This window comes from Engystomops pustulosus, chromosome 2 (assembly GCF_040894005.1).
Source record: "Engystomops pustulosus chromosome 2, aEngPut4.maternal, whole genome shotgun sequence".
Classification (NCBI taxonomy): domain Eukaryota; kingdom Metazoa; phylum Chordata; class Amphibia; order Anura; family Leptodactylidae; genus Engystomops; species Engystomops pustulosus.
This window is the reverse complement of record NC_092412.1, coordinates 195645184-195664111: the sequence shown is the minus strand read 5'-3', so window position 1 is coordinate 195664111 and position 18928 is coordinate 195645184. Positions and strand designations below refer to the sequence as shown.

The following is an 18928-nucleotide window of genomic DNA, read 5'->3' as shown; positions in this document are numbered from 1 at the left end:
CAACTATGATTTTCTGCCAGACGATATCACCCGAAGTGCCGTCCTCTGTTCTGTGCTTTTTCACAATTCTCTTGAAGTTTTATTGGAGGATAGAAAGGGCAGATGTCTGCTGAGTATAATACAGAAGACATCTTCCACTAAAAGCAAAGAAGTGATAGCAGCTATTAACCTGTAATGTGCTGTGGCTTACTGTTACACCCCTGGCCCTATACCCATCGTTGGGCAACATCTCTCAGAGGCTTCTAGACCTATCAAGCTAGATTAAAATCACTTATCAGAAGTATTGCAATAAATACTGTAGGGGGCTTATAGAAATAGTAAAACTAAATACATTTTTAAAAACTGTTTAAATACTAAAACAAGAAAATAAAACATAAACCTAAACTTAAACCACCCCCTTTATTTAGAACACATATAACAATAAAAAATCGTAAATATGTCAGTTACCCCAAAAATATTTGAGCTAAAAATCTAAAATCAAATGGTGATATATTTTTCAAAATGTCTCAATAAAATTGTCAACTGTAAAAAATATCCCCTTACTTCATGTGATCTCAAAATTTGCACATGAAAAAATTCACCCACCCTAATTTTTTTTAATTATTAAAAAAAATATTACAAACAAACCTAATATCTCTCTGATGGGACTTACCTAGTTACTTGCATGTCATTCAATTGCTCATTGTCAGGATCCAGGGGTAGTGGACCCGTTGTACCACTGCGGAAGATGATGTAAGCCGACACCTGGGAGCGGAGTCTAAGTGGCACCCGGTTTTCACCAGAGCCCGCCACAAAGCGCATTGGACTTGCTGCGGCGTGGTACCACTGAGGCAAAATGAGGAGCAGGGGTCACAGGAAGAGGCTGACCATTTATAGATTGTCAGGTGGCCAGTGCCAATAAGCGCTGCATTGGCCCTTTAAATTTCAGACAGCCACTGGAGTGCAACTACAGCATTTCACAGATATAAGTCCAACCTGTCTCAATCAGTCCTGTTGTACACAATTTCAGTTGCCCCTTGACATGACCCTGTAACTTCTGACTTAGGGTCGGGGAAGCCATCTTGGATTTCTGTGTGACGACCATGGATCTGAGTTTCTCTCTCTGTACTCCCTGCACTCTAGCCCCGCCCCCCTGCAATCCAGGACGGAGCTCACACTGATACGCAGAGTGCGACTAGGTAAGTGAAGCTTCTGCCGTGAGGCACATGGGTGCGCCTGCGACTCGAAACATGGGTCGCAGGGGCACCCGTGACACTCATGCTCATATTGTTGAAGAGACATGGGTGGGGATCTATGAACATCTATGAAGCTAATGGAATAAGATGTTAATGGAATTAAGTCCGGACGGACAAGAAACATTTTTACCCCATTGCTGGTGCGGAGCTCCGTTTTTTTCTGCAAAACATACTGATACAGTTTCCAATTTAACCTTGGGTATCAACAAGTGTGAGTAATGCAGATTTAGCCCAATTGATAATTAGGCCTAAAAATATGCCAAATCTCTGACTTGAATTATTTATGATAACTTGCAATATTTATGGATCTGCTTCGTCTGAATCCTCAGTATAAATAAAAAAAATTGGCCTAGGGAAATTTTTTATCCAGAGCTTTTTAATCAAGATGATTTCTTAACCGGTCATGATATTGCTTGCCCTTGTATTAGTTATGTACCTAGAATGAAATCTTTGACAACTTCTATCCTATTTTATACAAAAGAAAACTTCAGGCTTTAGTAAAAATAAACCTGTGGTTAAGCTGCTGTATCTAACTAGAGAAAAGTAAAGCTTACAAGGTCCAATGTAGGATAATACCAGTGAAAAAGAAGAAGACACTAACAAATGTATATCATCAAATCATGATGAATAAAGTCAAACCGGATCACAATACTGTTACCTCTTGGAGTAGACCTGGTACTGGTGGCAGCTTGCTTAAAAAAAAATCTATCCATCAAAATCCATCACGATAAACCAGGGTCACTTAGTCATAGATTCAGGCACCGCGAGTGTGTTAATCTTCATATATTTGTTATATATGAACTCCTTGCTTCTAAAATCAACTTTAAATAATGCTTATGAGCCAGAAGTGCTACCCTAGCCCCTCTTTACTCTGTCTTCAGGTGTGCTTTAGGAGTCAGGAGCCACAAACTGTTGGGATATATGGGCAGGAGGATAAAGGGGATAGTGGGATATTTGTGGCTGTGCATGCCATACAATGGAACAGGACGGCCAACGCCGACCACCCAACTTATACAGTGGTGCACCAGAGAACCAAAGGATCCTCCAGTTGGCCCAGGCTATAACCTAATTCTGGATCACAGAGAAACAGCAATCAATAACTTAATTTGGAGACTGGTTGGGTCCTTTTCCTGGGGATGATGAAGGGTTGGCCCCCAGAATAATTTTATCTGGTTGGCCCAAAAAACTCCGGTTGGACACTGTACTCATTACATCCGAATTCCTTACTATTGGCACCCACAAAGGGTTTCTTTTTATCAACTGTTATATTTTTAAAACTAAAACTTTTAATACAAATAAGACTGAAAGCAAACAAATATTTGTATGTGCTGATATCTTGGACAGTATAGATAGATGATAAACTCTTCTGGATAGCGGACATCTTTTGTTACAAAAACACATGCCTTTTAATACAAAAGGACAAATACTATTGTGATAACATTACAGAATTGTAATGCAAGAAAAACACTATAGTGACTGACCAGTACTAAAATTGTTATTGTAATAGAAAAAAAGCTATTCTGATATGACTATAAACAACTAAAAACATTAAAGTAAAATTTTTACAACAGAACCCTTTCATTGTGAAAAAGAGAAAAGACAAATTTTCATGTGACATCATTAGAGATGAGCGAATGGATTCAGATGAAGTGGAAATTGATCCTAACTTCAGGAAAACTTTGATTTTTAATAAATACTAATTTCATGGCGACTATCAAGGAAATTAACTTTTTTCTAAAATGGTGCCCAACATTTGATTGAACGTAGAAATGAAAAGCTCAGGCAAACGACTTCACATGTCAGAACATACAGATTGTCAATCAGCTTCTACCAACTCCCTGTAATGTCACAGGCTGTCACATATGTTTGCTAACTGAGCATAGGGATAGAAGCCGTGAGAAGGGACAGAGCAGGCTGTAGGGACACTGCAGGGATAGGAAGCAACAAGTGTTAGGGGAAGAACAGGGGCATTGTCTTGGGGATGGGAATACTGGGTACGATCAATCGTTTTGGGAGTCAAGACAGGCTACTCATTCCCGCTGCAGCTGCCTGTGATTTTGGGGGGTCTATAAACCGTATATACACGGTATAAGTTGACCAGAGTATAAGCTGAGGCCCCTAATTGCACAAATAACTGGAAAAATGTATTTACTTGAGTATAAGCCTAGGGTGGGAAATACATTGGTCACCGACTCCCCAAATAATGAAATGCCAAGCAGCCTTCCCCAGTAATGGAATGCCTTGCAGCAGAGCCCCTAGTATTAAAATGCACTGCAGGAGAGCACCTAGTAATGAAATGCTCTGCAGCAGAGCCCCTATTAATGAAATGCCCTGCAGCAAAACCTCTATTAATACAATGCTTTGCAGCAGAGCCCCTAGTATTAAAATGCACTGCAGGAGAGCGCCTAGTAATTAAATGCTCTGCAGCAGAGCCCCTATTAATGAAATGCCCTGCAGCAAAACCTCTAGTAATACAATGCTTTGCAGCAGAGCCCCTAGTAATAAAATACCCTGCACCAGAGCCCCTAGTAATGAAATGCCCTGCAACAGAGCACCTAGTAATAAATGCACTGATGCCAGCTCCCCATTGATGAAAAGCCCTGAAGCCAGCCCGCCCAGCTTAAATGCCCGGAATAAGATCTTTTCTGGTTCTGGGTGTTAGGACCAGAGCTGGACTGTTATTGCACAGCACCATCATCAGCAGGACCTGATGTCCTGAAATCTTCTTCTGATGTGGCACCTTACTAAGGCTTCACATCAGAAGAAGTACCCTTAAAGGGTTATTTGCAAGAAGATAACACATTCTCTAATTCATTGTTATTAACAAAAATACAGCATTTCACAGATATAAGTCCAACCTGTCTCAATCAGTCCTGGTGTACACAATTTCAGTTGCCCCTAGACACAACCCTGTAACTTCTGACATAGGGTCGGGGAAGCCATCTTGGATTTCTGTGTGACGGCCATGGAGCCAAGTTTCTCTCTCTCTACTCCCTGCACTCTAGCCCCGCCCCCTGCAATCCCGGACGGAGCTCACACTGATATGCAGAGGGCTTTTATACCTCTGTAACTTATTCTTCATCTTTTTCTTCTTTTCATCTATTTCCAATTTTTTGTGACTAATTTATACTACTATCCTTAGGTCCTACTTGATCTGGTGGGAGTAGTGACAATTGAAGAAGCTCCATGCCTATTGACTTTGCACACCATGATCTGGTAAGATACAAATGTTAATGTTTCATGTGCTTTTCCCTTTTTTAACTGCAAACACTTTTCGGACATATTAATAAACCAATAACGTACTGTATTTTGTTGAGATAATGATGAACATTACTGCGACTTCAGTAAAATGTAGCTTTGAGACAACCGTACATTACAGATACAGAGATGTAAATAGCTAGGTTATTAAAGATTACAGTCACAAAATTTTCAGAAACATCGTTCTTGTTCAAGCATTGAAAATTCTTATCCATTTATGTGTATCTTGCTTTTTCTGTTTTCCATACCTTTCTTTGTACTTTCCTTTAAAAAAAATATGAGTTTATACAAAAATAGTCCTGGCTATAAAAGTTTATACAAAAAATTGTCCTGGCTATGTATTTACCTTTCCAATGTTCCAACCTTTTTGACACCACTTGGGTAAAGCTTTTCACAGTTTGATTACATTTGCAGGGATGTGTTAATAATTAGCAGTATTGTGGACAGAAGATCTTAGAGTTAGGGCTGTTTCACATTGGCGTTGGTGCATAGTTTCCGCTGCAAATTCGTTGCATTTTGTCTCTGTCCTGTCTCTGTTTTGCAAAAAAAAAAAAATCTGAATGTTTATCATTGCTTTGAAAACGTCTGACCTGGTTTTTCAGCCTCATGAGTTAAAAAAAAAGACGTTCCGGCAGTTTTTTTTTTTTTGCAAACCCATTTTTATTTTTCTATGTAAAGAGCTCAGAGATGGCTCAGAGATTTTCTGCGTAACAAATTCCACTTCATAGTAATGGTATTTAATTTTCCATGTTGTTTAGTGGGAAGCGGGAAAAAAATTCCAAATACATTGAAAATGGTAAAAAAAAACGCATTTGGGCCGTTTTCTTTTGGGCTTGAATTTTACGGCTTTCACTGTGCACCCCAAAGACATGTCTAAATAATTCTTTGGGTCGGTGCGATTACAGGGATACAAATTTGTATAGGTTTAATAAAGTTTTCTTACATTTACAAAAATGAAAACCTCCTGGATCTGTGAAAATACCCATTGAAAACAATGGCGTTGTGAGGCATCCATGGAAATCATGGAACCATGGATGTGAAAAACAACACCAATGTGATAGAGCCCTTATGCTTTATAAATGAACATTTTTCTATTTTGTTGACCTTTCAAACCATACTTGATAATGACTTGTCCCAATAAAACAATCCTATTAATTGAGTGAATAGCCGTTTGTCATTAGTCATCAGATGGCATTACTCCAGAGCTGGCTTCTGCAAAACCACTACAAAGTATCTATTGGACAATTCATTTGAAATAAGCAGGATTTAGCCTCTGCAGCTTTTCTCATTCATTGTAAGCAGCACCAGCAAATCTAAGCAATAAAAAAGACTGACCCTATAAAGCCAAGGAAATTTGCTTTGCTAATTAACTTAATGAAGAGTCTACATTATTGACCTTGAGCAGAAAATTATAATGGGATTTATCCTCTTTCCACTTAAGTAATCACTCCTCTGATACAGTTCCAAAACCCAGAAAAAACTTTTAAAGACATTAATCTTATTATGGGGAAGAAAATTAATTTTAAGGTGAACGGACTCAGCAGTATGGAGCCAAGTTCCTTTTGAGTGGCAGACAATGGCAAAGGGGATTAGATTTTCTGAACAGACGAAAGGGATCCATTACAAATTTAGCATCAAAAGTATTAAGGGGTCAGAGCCTTATACCCATAGACATCAATGTAAATCTCTTAATCAGAGCTGATTATTCTTTATTATCTCTGATATGTAGACCTAGAAAATTGCCATTCCCCATGATATGATGCAGTATTGGTACATAAAGTGGGAAATAATTTGTATTAAAAATTGATGCACACAAGGAAACATGTGTATCAAATCTACATGTACACCACTAGGCCGTGTGCAAGCATGTGATGTGATGCTGTACAAATTTGCTCCGAGAAATTAAGGAAAAAAATGCTTTTATAGGACCAAAACTAACACTTACAAATTCCACAGACACCTCATGGGTTGCCCCTGGGAGAAACCACTGCCTCCATATTTCTTGCACCCACCACCTGCTGGAGACCTGCCAGGCGGGAGGTCAGCCCCCCCGCCTCTCCCCGGTCTCCATACCAAGCACCAGACTTGCCCTGGGGGCTAGGCAGTCGGCCTGAGGCACCTGAAGTTCCTAGAATTAGGACAGTGGCTGTGGCAGACAGACCGTAGGCTAAAGGTGTCCAGCAGGTCCACACACTCTACAACCTGTAGGGGTGCAAAATTAAAGTGCACTCCTGGCACCAAGGCCTGAAATTTGTCCAGACACATCACATGTGCAAAACTAACATATAGGGGCAAATTTACTTACCCGGTCCATTCGCGTTCCAGCGGCGGCTTCTCCGCTCTGGATTCGGGTCCGGCCGGGATTTAATAAGGTAGTTCTTCCGCCGTCCACCAGGTGGCGCTGCTGCGCTGAAAGTAAACTCATCGCGCCGGAATGCACCGAGCTGGACCAGGTGAAGGTAAGCGGTCCTTATGCGACACATTTTCGGTTTTTAAATGCGGCGGTTTTTCCGAATACGTCGGGTTTTCGTTCGGCCACGCCCCCCGATTTCCGTCGCGCGCATGCCAGCGCCGATGCGCCACAATCCGATCGCGTGCGCCAAAATCCCGGGGCAATTTAAGTACAAGCGGCGCAAAACGGAAATATTCGGGTAACACGTCGGGAAAACGCGAATCGGGCCCTTAATAAATGACCCCCATAGTAATTGTTTCTATAGTGCAAATCATCACATTAGATTAATCAGCCCATTACTTAGAAACGTTACATAGCATTGCATAATACGGGTTCTTTCAGTAGTGAATATGACAATGTCCTTTTCCTTTAAAAAGGAATGCATAATATGCACATCATCAATATAAAGGGTCTTTTTAACCTAAAACAGAAGGCATGATATTGATGGTAATAAATTAGCACATAATTTCCGGAAAAAAAAAGGTACGGCTTTCATGCGACACAAATCAGGGGGCGGGCCGTTGGACAGTCAGACGGATTCGGACTGAGCGCAGGATTTAACATTTGTGTTGCAAGCCATTCCCCGGGAAGAAGATGGTGAACTCAGACGGACCTGAGCAGAAAAGTGACACAAGCAGGAACTCGGGCGCACGATCTTTGTGAATCGCGCTGGAGTCCATGATTGTCGGACAACACACAGCGGGGATCGTCGGACAACGCACAGCGGGGATCGCGCAAGGGACAGGTAAGTAAATGTGCTCCAATGTGTCAATATATTCAAAGAAGCTCCTCTTGATATATCAAGCCTGAGTTAATTCTACGCCTGTTCCGTAGAACACTTCTCCACTTTTTTTCAATTTTTGTGTTCTACATAAAGGAAAGTGATTAGAATCTTTATATTTTTTACATATTGTATATTATATATATATATATATATATATATATATATATATATATATATATATATATATTGTAATGTATAAGATTTTTATATTTTTCATGTGGCCTATGAAAAGGGGATGTGCGCCAAAATTAAGGCTTACCTGACAGAATTTTGTCTTCGTTTTCTGACACAAAGTAATTCAATTAAAAGGAGGTACAAAGCTTGACTAGACAGTCACAGTCTTATACTAGAGGTGCTGAGGCTGTATGAAGAGGGCTCATGGGGTGAGCCCTCTTCATACAGAGGTGGGGTTTGCTGCATATTGCCCCAAACACCCACTGCTACTACCCGCAATTGGTGCTTGCACCGATCGTGGGTATTGACCCCTCCGATGCTGCATGGGCGCCACCATCTTTATTCCGATCGTTGCTCCCTGGGACTCCCAGGGAGTGGCGATCGGTTGCCATGACAGCCTTGGGTCTTCATCAGACCCAAAGCTTCATGGCATCTGCAGTGGCTTATTGTAATGAATACTACTGTGTAAAATCGCCATATTGAAGCATATGGTAGGAACGGTCAGACCATCAAGGGTTAAAGTAACCTAGAGGGTCTAAAAAATAGTAAAAAAAAAAAGTTTAAAAAAATTATAAAAAATAAAAAGAACTAAAAATTCAAATCGCCTCCCTTTCTCTAGAACTTATAATAATCGTAATAAACAGTAAAGATCACAAACTAGTTAGGTTTGCCGGGTCTCAAAATGCTTGATTTATCCAAAACGGTTATTGATGTCGATAAACCCCTGTCACGGGTGGTTCCGCGGCCCATATTGCGGGTCGCGGGCTCACCCGTGCTCCTCTGACCCCGCCAGCACACCGCCAGCGCACCTCACTGGTCCCGGCTCCTGGCTCGCTCCCCTCCGCTATGCGCGCGTGTCCCTGCTTCTCCAGATTTAAAGGGCCAGCACGCCATTAATTGGCGCTGGCCTTATTGCCTAATTCTTCATAAACCTGCCTCTTCCTGCAAGCCCTGCCGGATCTTTGTGCCTCACAGCCTGAGAGAAAGCTTCCTGGTGATTATTCCTGCGTTCCTGTGTGTTACCCAAGTTCCTCCGTGTTGCTGTGTCCCGTGTGCCTGTGTTCCATTCCCACCTGCCTGGACCTCCTGTTGATGACCCCGGAGGGGAGCGAGCCAGGAGCCGGGCCAGGTGAGATGCGCTGGCAGCGCGCTGGCGGGGGCAGGCAGCACGGGTGAGCCCGCGACCCGCGATATGGGTCGCGGGACCACCCGTGACAGTTCATTTAGCCCTAAAATTTACTCACATAAACTGAATAAAAGTAGAAAATGCATCTAAGAATATACTGTTCAGAGTAAGAGGCCACTCCATATGTGTATGTAACCCGCTGTCATGGTACATGGTGGGCGCGGAAGGGGAGGAGCGCTATTGGGCTTTTGTTGGGCAGTATAGTTTTCAAGTGCTTTGACATGTTTGCAGAGCCCCTGGGGCCGAGTTCACAAATGCCATTTTGGTTGCATTTTGAAACATAATCCAATCGCTCCACCTGGGATCGCATGTTGAGATAAGATTGATATACGATTTCCTTTGTGTTTAGTGTGTTGGAAACACAATGATACCAAAACATGTGATCATGAGTGGAGCCTTTGGATATCGTTTTAAAATACAACCAAAATGCCACATATGAATGTGGCCTTAGTACCACAAATCCTTTATCCCAGAGAATTTGTAAACTTTTTAATATTGTGGTATAGGGGACATTTTAATGTTTCCATGGAATCCATGCCTGAGCATTGTGAACAATATATAGAAGCTGTGTTATGAAGACTATTTTATTAAATTGTTTACACCAGGTTATCGCCTAAAACTAGCCTATTAAAGGGAGTAGGTTAGTAATCTCATAATCTTGTGGTCTATCCGAGCCCATGACAATCCAAAGGGGTTGGCCACCTTCAGCATATTATTGATATGGTTTGTGTGAGGAAAAGTTATACAATTTTCCAATATACTTTCTTTATCAATTCCTCACTGTTTTCCAGATCTCTGCTTGCTTTCCTGTTATAGAAAACTTCCATTGTCACACAGGTGTATGGCTCGTTAGTATCACAGAGAGTTATCAGAGGTGTGATATAACAAGCCGTGCACCTGTGTGACATCACATGACCATGGAGAGATTTCTATCCACTGGAAGTAAACTTAGAAGCTTGTGATCAGGGTGACATCATCACAGGTCCTATAGCTTTTGTAGCATTAGGAACTGTACACTAAGCATATATGTTAGGAAATCACAGCATATTTTATCACATGAAATCACAGCAGCCTGCATGGAGAGGAGTAGAAGTCCATGGAGGCTGCTGTGATTGTTTTATGTGGTCAGATATGTACATGGGGTATAGTTTTCATATTAAGTAGCCTAAGGACCTTTGATGATGTCACCCTGGTCACATGACATTAGGCCACGCCCCCTGACTCGCTCCAAAGCTGCATAGATACCAAGCAAGATTATAACTCTGATTTTATGGGGATCTGAGGGAAACTACTTTTAGCCAGGTGCCGGTACTTACTTTCTGTGTTATAAAGCCCGGTATCGCGGTTTTTACACTTTTTAAACTTTAGAGCAGGAGAGGCTTCGGCGCTGCGCGCGACCGTGCGCACGCAACATCTCTGCTATTTCCTATGCAGGCGCGCGCATGATCGTGCGCACGCATGATCGTGCGCACGCAGCGCCGAAGCCTCTTCTGCTCTAAAGTTTAAAAAGTGTTAAAACCGTGATACCGCGGTTTATAACACTAACGAAAGTAAGTACCGGCACCAGCTCACCCTGAGCTGGTGCTCCGTACTTACAGCTTACCCCTGCCATTCTAAATGGTAGGTTTCCGTTAACCCCTTAAGGACGGAGGGTTTTTCGGCTAATTTCTCGCTCTCCAACTTCAAAAATCCATAACTTTTTCATTTTTACGTGTACAGACCTGTGTGAGGGCTTATTTTGTGCGTAACAAATTTTACTTTCCCGTAATGTTATTTATTTTAACATGCCGTGTACTAAGAAGCTGAAAAAAAATTCCAAATGTGGAAAAATTGAAAAAAAACCGCACGTGCGTCACGTTCTTGTGGGCTCAGTTTTTACGACTTTCACTCTTCGCTCCAAATAACACGCCTACTTTATTCTTTGGTTTGGTGCGATCGCGGTGATACCAAATTTATATAGGTTTTATTGTGTTTTAATACATTTTTAAAAATTAAACGAATGTGTACAAAAAAGAAAAAAAATTTTTTGCCATCTTCTGACGCTAATAACTTTTTCATACTTTGGCGCACGGAAATGTGTGAGGGGTCATTTTTTGCGAAATGAGGCGACGTTTTCATTGCTACCATTTTGAGGTCTGTGCGACATTTTGATCATTTTTTATTTAATTTTTTATGTTATGTAAAAAGGTGTAAAAGTCGCATTTCGGACATTTGGGCGCCATTTCCTGCCTCGGAGGTCACCGCCGGCCGTTACCGTTTTTATATTTTGATAGATCGGGCATTTTGGGACGCGGCGATACCTAATATGTCTGTGATTTTTACTGTTTGTTATGTTTTATATCCGTTCTAGGGAAAGGGGGGTGATTTGAACTTTTAATATTTTATTAATTTTTTTTATTTTTTAAACTTTTTTTTTTCTTTTTTTTTTCACTATTTTTTAGACCATCTAGGGTACATTAACCCTAGATGATCAGATCGCTCCTACCATATACTGCAATACTACAGTATTGCAATATATGGCGTTTTTGCAGGTCTTACATTACAATGAGCCACTGGCTCATTGTAACGAACCTGCATAAACCATGTAGCCTCGTGTCAAGAGAAGACCCGAGGCTACCATGGTAACCGATCGCCGCCCCCCGATGACGTTCGGGGGCGTGGCGATCGAAAAAAAGACTTTGCGGGCGGCGTTTAGAGGGTTAATTAGCGGTGGGGGTTTTGTGCAAAATGCAAAAACCCCCACCTCTGTATGAAGAGGACTCAGCCCGTGAGCCCTCTTCATACATCCCTTATACCTCTGCGCCGTAGAGCTACGGCGCAGAGCGTTAAGGGGTTAAGTGAGTCCGGTTCTAATGGGAAGCAGCATGGATTTATCCCAGTTGATTTTCAGACCAGACCTAGCAACCACTTTTGTGTGATAAATTTTCGATTTTTTTTTGCTTCTATTTTCTGCCATGTTGCCTGAGCTCTAGTAATAACATTTAGTGATATGCTTTACAGCAGCCTATGCTATTAGCATCTATTGTCAGTAGAGGAAGCAATAATAGTGTTTCTATGGATAGCATATCCTTATGTATAGAAAATGCTTACAAAATTAAAAGGTTTCAGTAAATTACTTAGCCTAGTGGCCAGAGAATTGCAACATATAGAATTGGGGGCTGGGGCAGTGGTACCAGTATTAAAAAAGTAAAGCTGTGTACTCCCTACACCCATCCGGACACAGTAAAAAGTACCATTGTAATGGTAGTAGCATAGGATCACTGGAAGTGACTGTAACCTATTTTGTTTGGGGTTTTTTTACGTTTGCAGTACCCTACCTCCCATTTTTACAGTTAAGGAATATCATTTTAAATATTTATGGTGCTGAGGTTCACAGACGCCAGTGCAGGTAGTGGGAGGCATATATACTTCTCTCTCTGTACAACAGTGAAATGTATGATACATTCCCAAGCTATCCATATAAATAAGAGTACATCACAGTTGTGCAACAACCTGCCCATTCTCCTACCTAATGTTAAACAGACCTTACCATTGCAATATCCATCTAGGAAACAAAGCTCAGCAGTACCAGGCACATTTTACTTAGTATCATAACAAACATAGGTATTAACATACTTATCATACTTATTCCATTTGTCCTCTGGATGGATTTTCTTGCTTTCAAATTGTCAGTCTTGACACTTTCACAGGACATATCAAAGATTTGCATGATTTCAGTTACAAATGCAAAATCATGTTCACAGGATGACAACAAAAACATTTATTAATTTCCCTACAAATGTGGAAAGTAATGTTAACCAGATTCTGCATCCTGACATTGGGGGTTATTTATCATTGGTTTTCCTGGGCTTTTTTGGCGTGAAAAACTCTCAGAGTAGTCGCATTGAGGGTTTTTTTTTAGACTTTTCACTGCTTAAATGTCTCATAGGACTATATGCACCACTTCATTAATCTGGCCTTAACATAAAACTACTGCTAGTGCAACACCGTGCAAAAGCCAGATTCATGACTTGGGACTTTTGCAAAAAGTCTTACAAAAAGTCTCATAGTCACTCCAGTCCCCTGCTGGTCTATGTGCTGAGACTTTTTATGCATTTTGAGACTTTTATTTGGGACTTTTTGGAAAAAAAAAACCCAGACAGAAAATAGAACATTTATTAAAGGGACAAAGCTACTTTAATGAATTTGATGGGCAGCAGAGCTTCAAAATTAGATATAGAACTGTCCCAAGTAGCTGGTCCAATGATAAATAACCCTCACTGTGTCTTTTGAGAAAACCGATCCAAAAAGAATAGTGATCAATTTAAAATGTTCTAAAATGATTTTTTAGATATAAAAAAGTAACAATAATAATCAATAATAATAATATAATAATCAGGTGTCACTGTCCTTTTTTCTTGGCTATGCATAACAGTTTAGATCTAACAACAGTATTAGATCATTGATGAGTGATAACAGATCCAGTAGATGAGTATTCAGTTCTTAATTAGTGGAGTTTAACGAATCCGAACGAGCATTTTGTCCTGTGGATCACACATGCGCTATGAATATAACACATAGCCTGGCTCCTGCTGCATCCGCAATAAATGGATAAATTCCTATTTAGGGCAGTTTAACCCCTTATCACCGACACTAGTTTTCAGCTTAATGACCAGACTCGATTTTTCAAATCTGACATGTCTCACGATAATTGGTTATAACTTCGGAACAGTTTAACATATCCGGGTGATTTTGAGAATGTTTCCCTGTGACACGTTGTACTTAATGTTAGCTGTAAAATTTAAGTGATAAGTTTTGCTTTTTTGGTCTGAAAAAAAGTGAAAATTTGGCAAAAGTTTGTAAAAATTCTTAATTTTCCAAGTTTGAAATGTTCAGCTTTCCAGACAGGAAGTAAAACTACCCAAAAAGCTTGATAATTAACATTAATGGAATGTCTGCTTTATGTTGGGATGATATTTTATGCATCCTCTCGTTTTTCTAGGATGTTATGAAGCGCAGAACTTTAGGTGAAATTTTTCTCATTTTCATGAAAATCCCCAAAACTCACATTTTGAGGGATAACTCAGCTTCCAAGTGACTTTGAAAGGCCAATATAATAGTAAAACCCCATAAATTACCCAACTATAGAAACTTCACCCCTCAACGCATGTAAAACAACTTCTTTTAACCCTTTAAGTTTTTCACATGGGTTAAAACAATATGGACCTGGGATTTAGAAATTTTTGAATTTTTTGGGGGAAAATAATTCATTTACGCCGAAACTGACAGCTTCATAATAAATTAAATGATGAAACGCTCTGCAACATTTGATGGCCAATTTCTTACGAGTGTACTGATACCCCATATGTGGTGGTAAACTGCTGTATGGGCGCACAGCCGGGCAAAGAATGAAAGCAGCGCTATTTACAGCAGATTTGTATTGTCACATATTGTTTGGTAATGCCAACATATGAGAGCTTATTATTTATGGGATGAGATACAATGTATAGATAATTCATTTTGGGGGTCTATAAATTATTCATGAGATTTAATTAACTATTTCAAGGGAGACACAAACAAAATCATCAATTTTTATTTTGGATTTTTAGCACTTTTTTTCCCCTGCTGACCGCAACATAAAAATAAAATTATATCTTTATTCTCTGGTTCACTACAATTGTGGTGATACCTCATTTATATAGTTTTTCTTATCTTTGCTCAATTTTACTGAACAAAACCAATATTGGAGGAAATATTGGATATATTGAAAACATTTTTTCAACAAATTTGCAGGGCCCTAACTTCTGTATTTTTATGTTGTCAGATCTCGTTGAGGGCTTATTTTTTGTTCTTTTCTGTCGTATCATGATAGGGAACTTTTTTTGATCACTTTTTAGAACATTTTTTGTGATGATGTTTGATGAAAAATTGTATACTACGGAAATTTTTCCTGTTTTTTTTTACGTTGTTCACCGAGGGGGTTCAATATTGATTTAGTTTTATTGTACAGATTAATACAGACGCGGTGATACCAAATATGTTTTTTTGTGTTTTATATACTTTATTTGCATTTTATGTGTAACTGGGGAGATTATGGGACTTTTATTTATTTATTTAATTATTATTATAAAATGACTTTTTTCTTTCACTTTTTTAGATTTTCCACCTTTTGGCTTGAACAAGTTAGTGAGCTCAGTTACATATAGCTGAGTCCTGCCAGGAGGCGGTGAGAGAAGCCGGCAGCCTCGTGGCACTCACCGGACCCCGGGGCTGCGGCAGGAGGGATCAGATCCCCCGGTAAGCACACCGGTGGGGTCCAATCCACGGTGGGGACACTTAAACGCTGTGGTCAGGCTTGACCACGGTGTGTAATGGGTTAAACATCCGGGATCTGAGTTTTTCCAATCCCGGGTGTTAGTGCCGGGTCTCGGCTGTAATATCACAGCCCGAAACTGGCAGACAGACTGACCTGATGTCCCTAAATTTTCTTCTGACGCGCCGCCATAGAAAGGCGTCACGTCAGAAGTACCCTTAAAGAAGACCTGTCACAAAGAAGGCAGCTCCTAGTCCCCGATTTATGGGTAACAGGTCCTCTTTAATGAATGCCGTAAAAAGCCGATTAAGAGGTTAAAACCTTACTTATCATGATCAACAGTGAACATAGCAGCTAAGGAGTCAGACAAATGGAAAGGGGTTCCTTCTGTTGCTCCCACAGCCAATCACAATGCAATCTTTGGGTTGCCATGGTTGTCTGACCTCCATGATTTCCACTTATGGAAGCTTGTTAGGCCCATCTAGAGGCTGGTTCTTATAGGTGAAAATTGTAGTTTAAATGGATAAAACTTTTCACTGGATTAATACATATTCAGTTTGGATATTTTCGTTGCACAGGTTAAACTGTAATCAATTCTTAGACAGTGAGCTGCCTTGATTTTTTCTTGTATTCTGCTTCTTATAGGCTTGATGTCAATAAAAAGCTAATTTTTGAAAAGTTTTCAGAACAAAATACAATGGTTCTCCCCTGCAAAGACTTGCTCCTCCTCGCCTCTATACAAAGAAAATAGTACCTCATTCCAATAGTTTTGATGAAAAGAGGAAACATCAGGTTACTCATGCATTCCACTTCTTCTAATCCCCGTCAATGTCCACCACATACTGAGTGTGTCACCAGGCAGATGGTCCTCCAGAAACAAAGTATATTCAACTATTGTTCCTTATCACACGGCAACCTGCTCAGACCTTTAAAGTTCACAGTAAGTATTTATTCATTATACTCAGAATGATTGATTTAAAAAAGGCCTTTAATAATAAAAACAATCTTCTACTTGCAAGTCTCCAATGCATAAAAATCTCTTAGCCCAACTAAAGTTTCCCCAGTCAGTACGGCTTCATCAGGATTCTCCCTGATGAAGGAATGTGCTCAGCTGCTCTATTCCTCTTGCGCTACAATGGTGGTACAACAGAACCCCGTTCATGAGATGTATGGTGGGCCTATCACTGAGAACCCCACCGATCACCAAGTTTGACCCTATCCTGTGGATAGGGCCTTACTTGCTATGACTGGAGAACCCCTTTAAGCCCCCTGCACACAAATATGAAATGCTAAGGAACTTTTATAATTAGTACATCAAAGGAGATGTCCTCTCGGAAAAGTGGAGTCGCTTTGCAGGAAAAGTGCCATATGCCAAAACTTATGCAAATACAACAGAATTTCTGTGCATTTTTCTTTAGTAAACTACCGTATTTTCCGGGCCATTAGGCGCACCGGAATATAAGGCGCAACAGTCAGATGCACCTTATATATGTAATAATTCCATATATAAGGCACATCGGACTATAAGGCGCAGGGTCGGGGGCGTGGCGGAGGTCCGGGGGCGGAGCGGAGACCCGACGGGACGCGACGCCGAGAAGAGACGCGGAACGCGGGGAAGGTGAGCGGGGAAGGTGAGAGGGAGGTGGAGAATGGAATACTTACATAGGTCCCTGCTACCGGAGACAGCAGATCTCCAGCGGGAACTGCAGACCATGCGGCAGAAGTTGTTCGTGCCGCGTGGTCTGCAGTTCCCGCTGGAGATCTGCTGTCTCCGGTAGCGGGGACCTATGTAAGTAGGGTCAGCTGCCCTCATATAGGGCGCACCGGACTATAAGGCGCACTTTGGATTTCCAAGGAAATCCAAGGCTTTTAAGTGCGCCTTATAGTCCGGAAAATACGGTAAGCCAACTAAAAGGAGAGACATGTAAGTCTTATACTATAACCCCTCATGTGAACACACTGGACTATGGTTTGCTGCAGAATTTGCTGATACTTAAGATGCTTTTATTTCCTTTTATCTATTTATTTTATGCAGTAAGTGAAAAGGTCAAATAACTAGACACATTGTCCAAAATCCAGAACTGGGAGCTGAACTTGTTACATCAGGATGAATTCTTTTCAAGATTAGATATCAAATAAAGTAAAACATTTCTGAAATGGTTTATGTGTTATTATTAGATTCTGTGGAATTGCATACTTGTTGAGGCATTTGAAATATTCCAGGAATATACTGTAGCTGTATTTTGCGTATTCAAGAAACAATAGATAGAAGAAATAGTTATTTAACCGTTATAATTGGTGCATTGATTCAATGGGGCATGTTCTTCATGGCTAAAACAGCTTGCACAGGTATATAAGAAGTGTGTGCACTGGGATTGTGTTGCATGCGACCCTTTTGTGGCGCAGCCGAAATGGCTTCCATGCAACACAAATTACGGGGCATGCCGTGCGACGGCCCGACTGATTCGGACTGAACGACATATTTAACTTAATTGTGTCGCACACTCTATTTTAAAGGTGCACCACAAAAAAGTTGGTAAACTCTGTCGAACCAGAGCAGGGAAGCGTCAGATTCATGATTTCTGGTGCCGATTTTAGTGAATAGACGGACAATGCACTTTTAGTGAACTTGAGCGACCTTGTAAATAAATGTGCCCCTATTATGTTTTTCTTTTAACGTATACACCTGCTTTAATTTTAATTTTCAATACATATTTTTAGAAACATTTTCCAGTTCAACATAAATAGTTATACAGAAAATCTGGAAAGTTTCTGTGATTTTACAGTAATAGACGAATCTAAACAATAATTCTCCATTAATACTATATGAAAAAAAATTCCCACATTTCTAAGTATAGGAAATAGCCAGTAATAAACTAGGATACATCAATTTTCACATTTTAAATGATATTCAGTATTCAATGTTATTTTCTACTGAGTTTCTCTTACTACTGAAAGTGGATACCCTGCACTACCCCTTGAGGACACTTTTTCCTGTGCGTCCTTCTCCAGTCAGGGATCTAGGCTGCACTAAGGTGGTGCTCAGCTGGTAAATAGGATACAAAAACGATACCACTGTGGTAGAAAAAGCAAGGAGCGGCACTCACCGGATTCGTGCAGAAGGTTTATTCAGATACACAGAGTATAGACGTGGACATGGTGCAGACCGCGGCAAGCGACGGGCCGTTTCGCGCCTGTGTGGCGCTTTCTCAGGCCAACTTAACACCATCACTTAATATTCAGCTATGGTTTTATAGAAATTATAAATGTTCCTCATAGGAATACAAGAACAGAAGGTACGCTCATACCATAATTCCAATATTTATAACAGCAAAAATGACGTGGACCACAGTACAATTTTCACTGTTATCCTCTTGCCACATATGCCTTTGCATTTTCATTTTTTACTCCCCAACTTCAAAAATCAATTACTTTTTTATTTTTTTAGTGTACAGAGATGTATGAGGGCTTTCTTTCTGCTTTACAAATTTTACTTCATAGAGACAGTATTTACCTTGAGAATGCTGTAGCTACACTGTTGCAGAAC

At 40.5% G+C, this 18928-nt stretch overlaps 1 long non-coding RNA gene across 1 annotated transcript in view; it reads right to left on the bottom strand.

Annotated features, from left to right (window-relative positions):
- Window positions 1–18928, bottom strand: part of LOC140119084 (uncharacterized) — a 141826-nt gene that overhangs the window by 12414 nt on the left and 110484 nt on the right. The window lies entirely within an intron of this gene.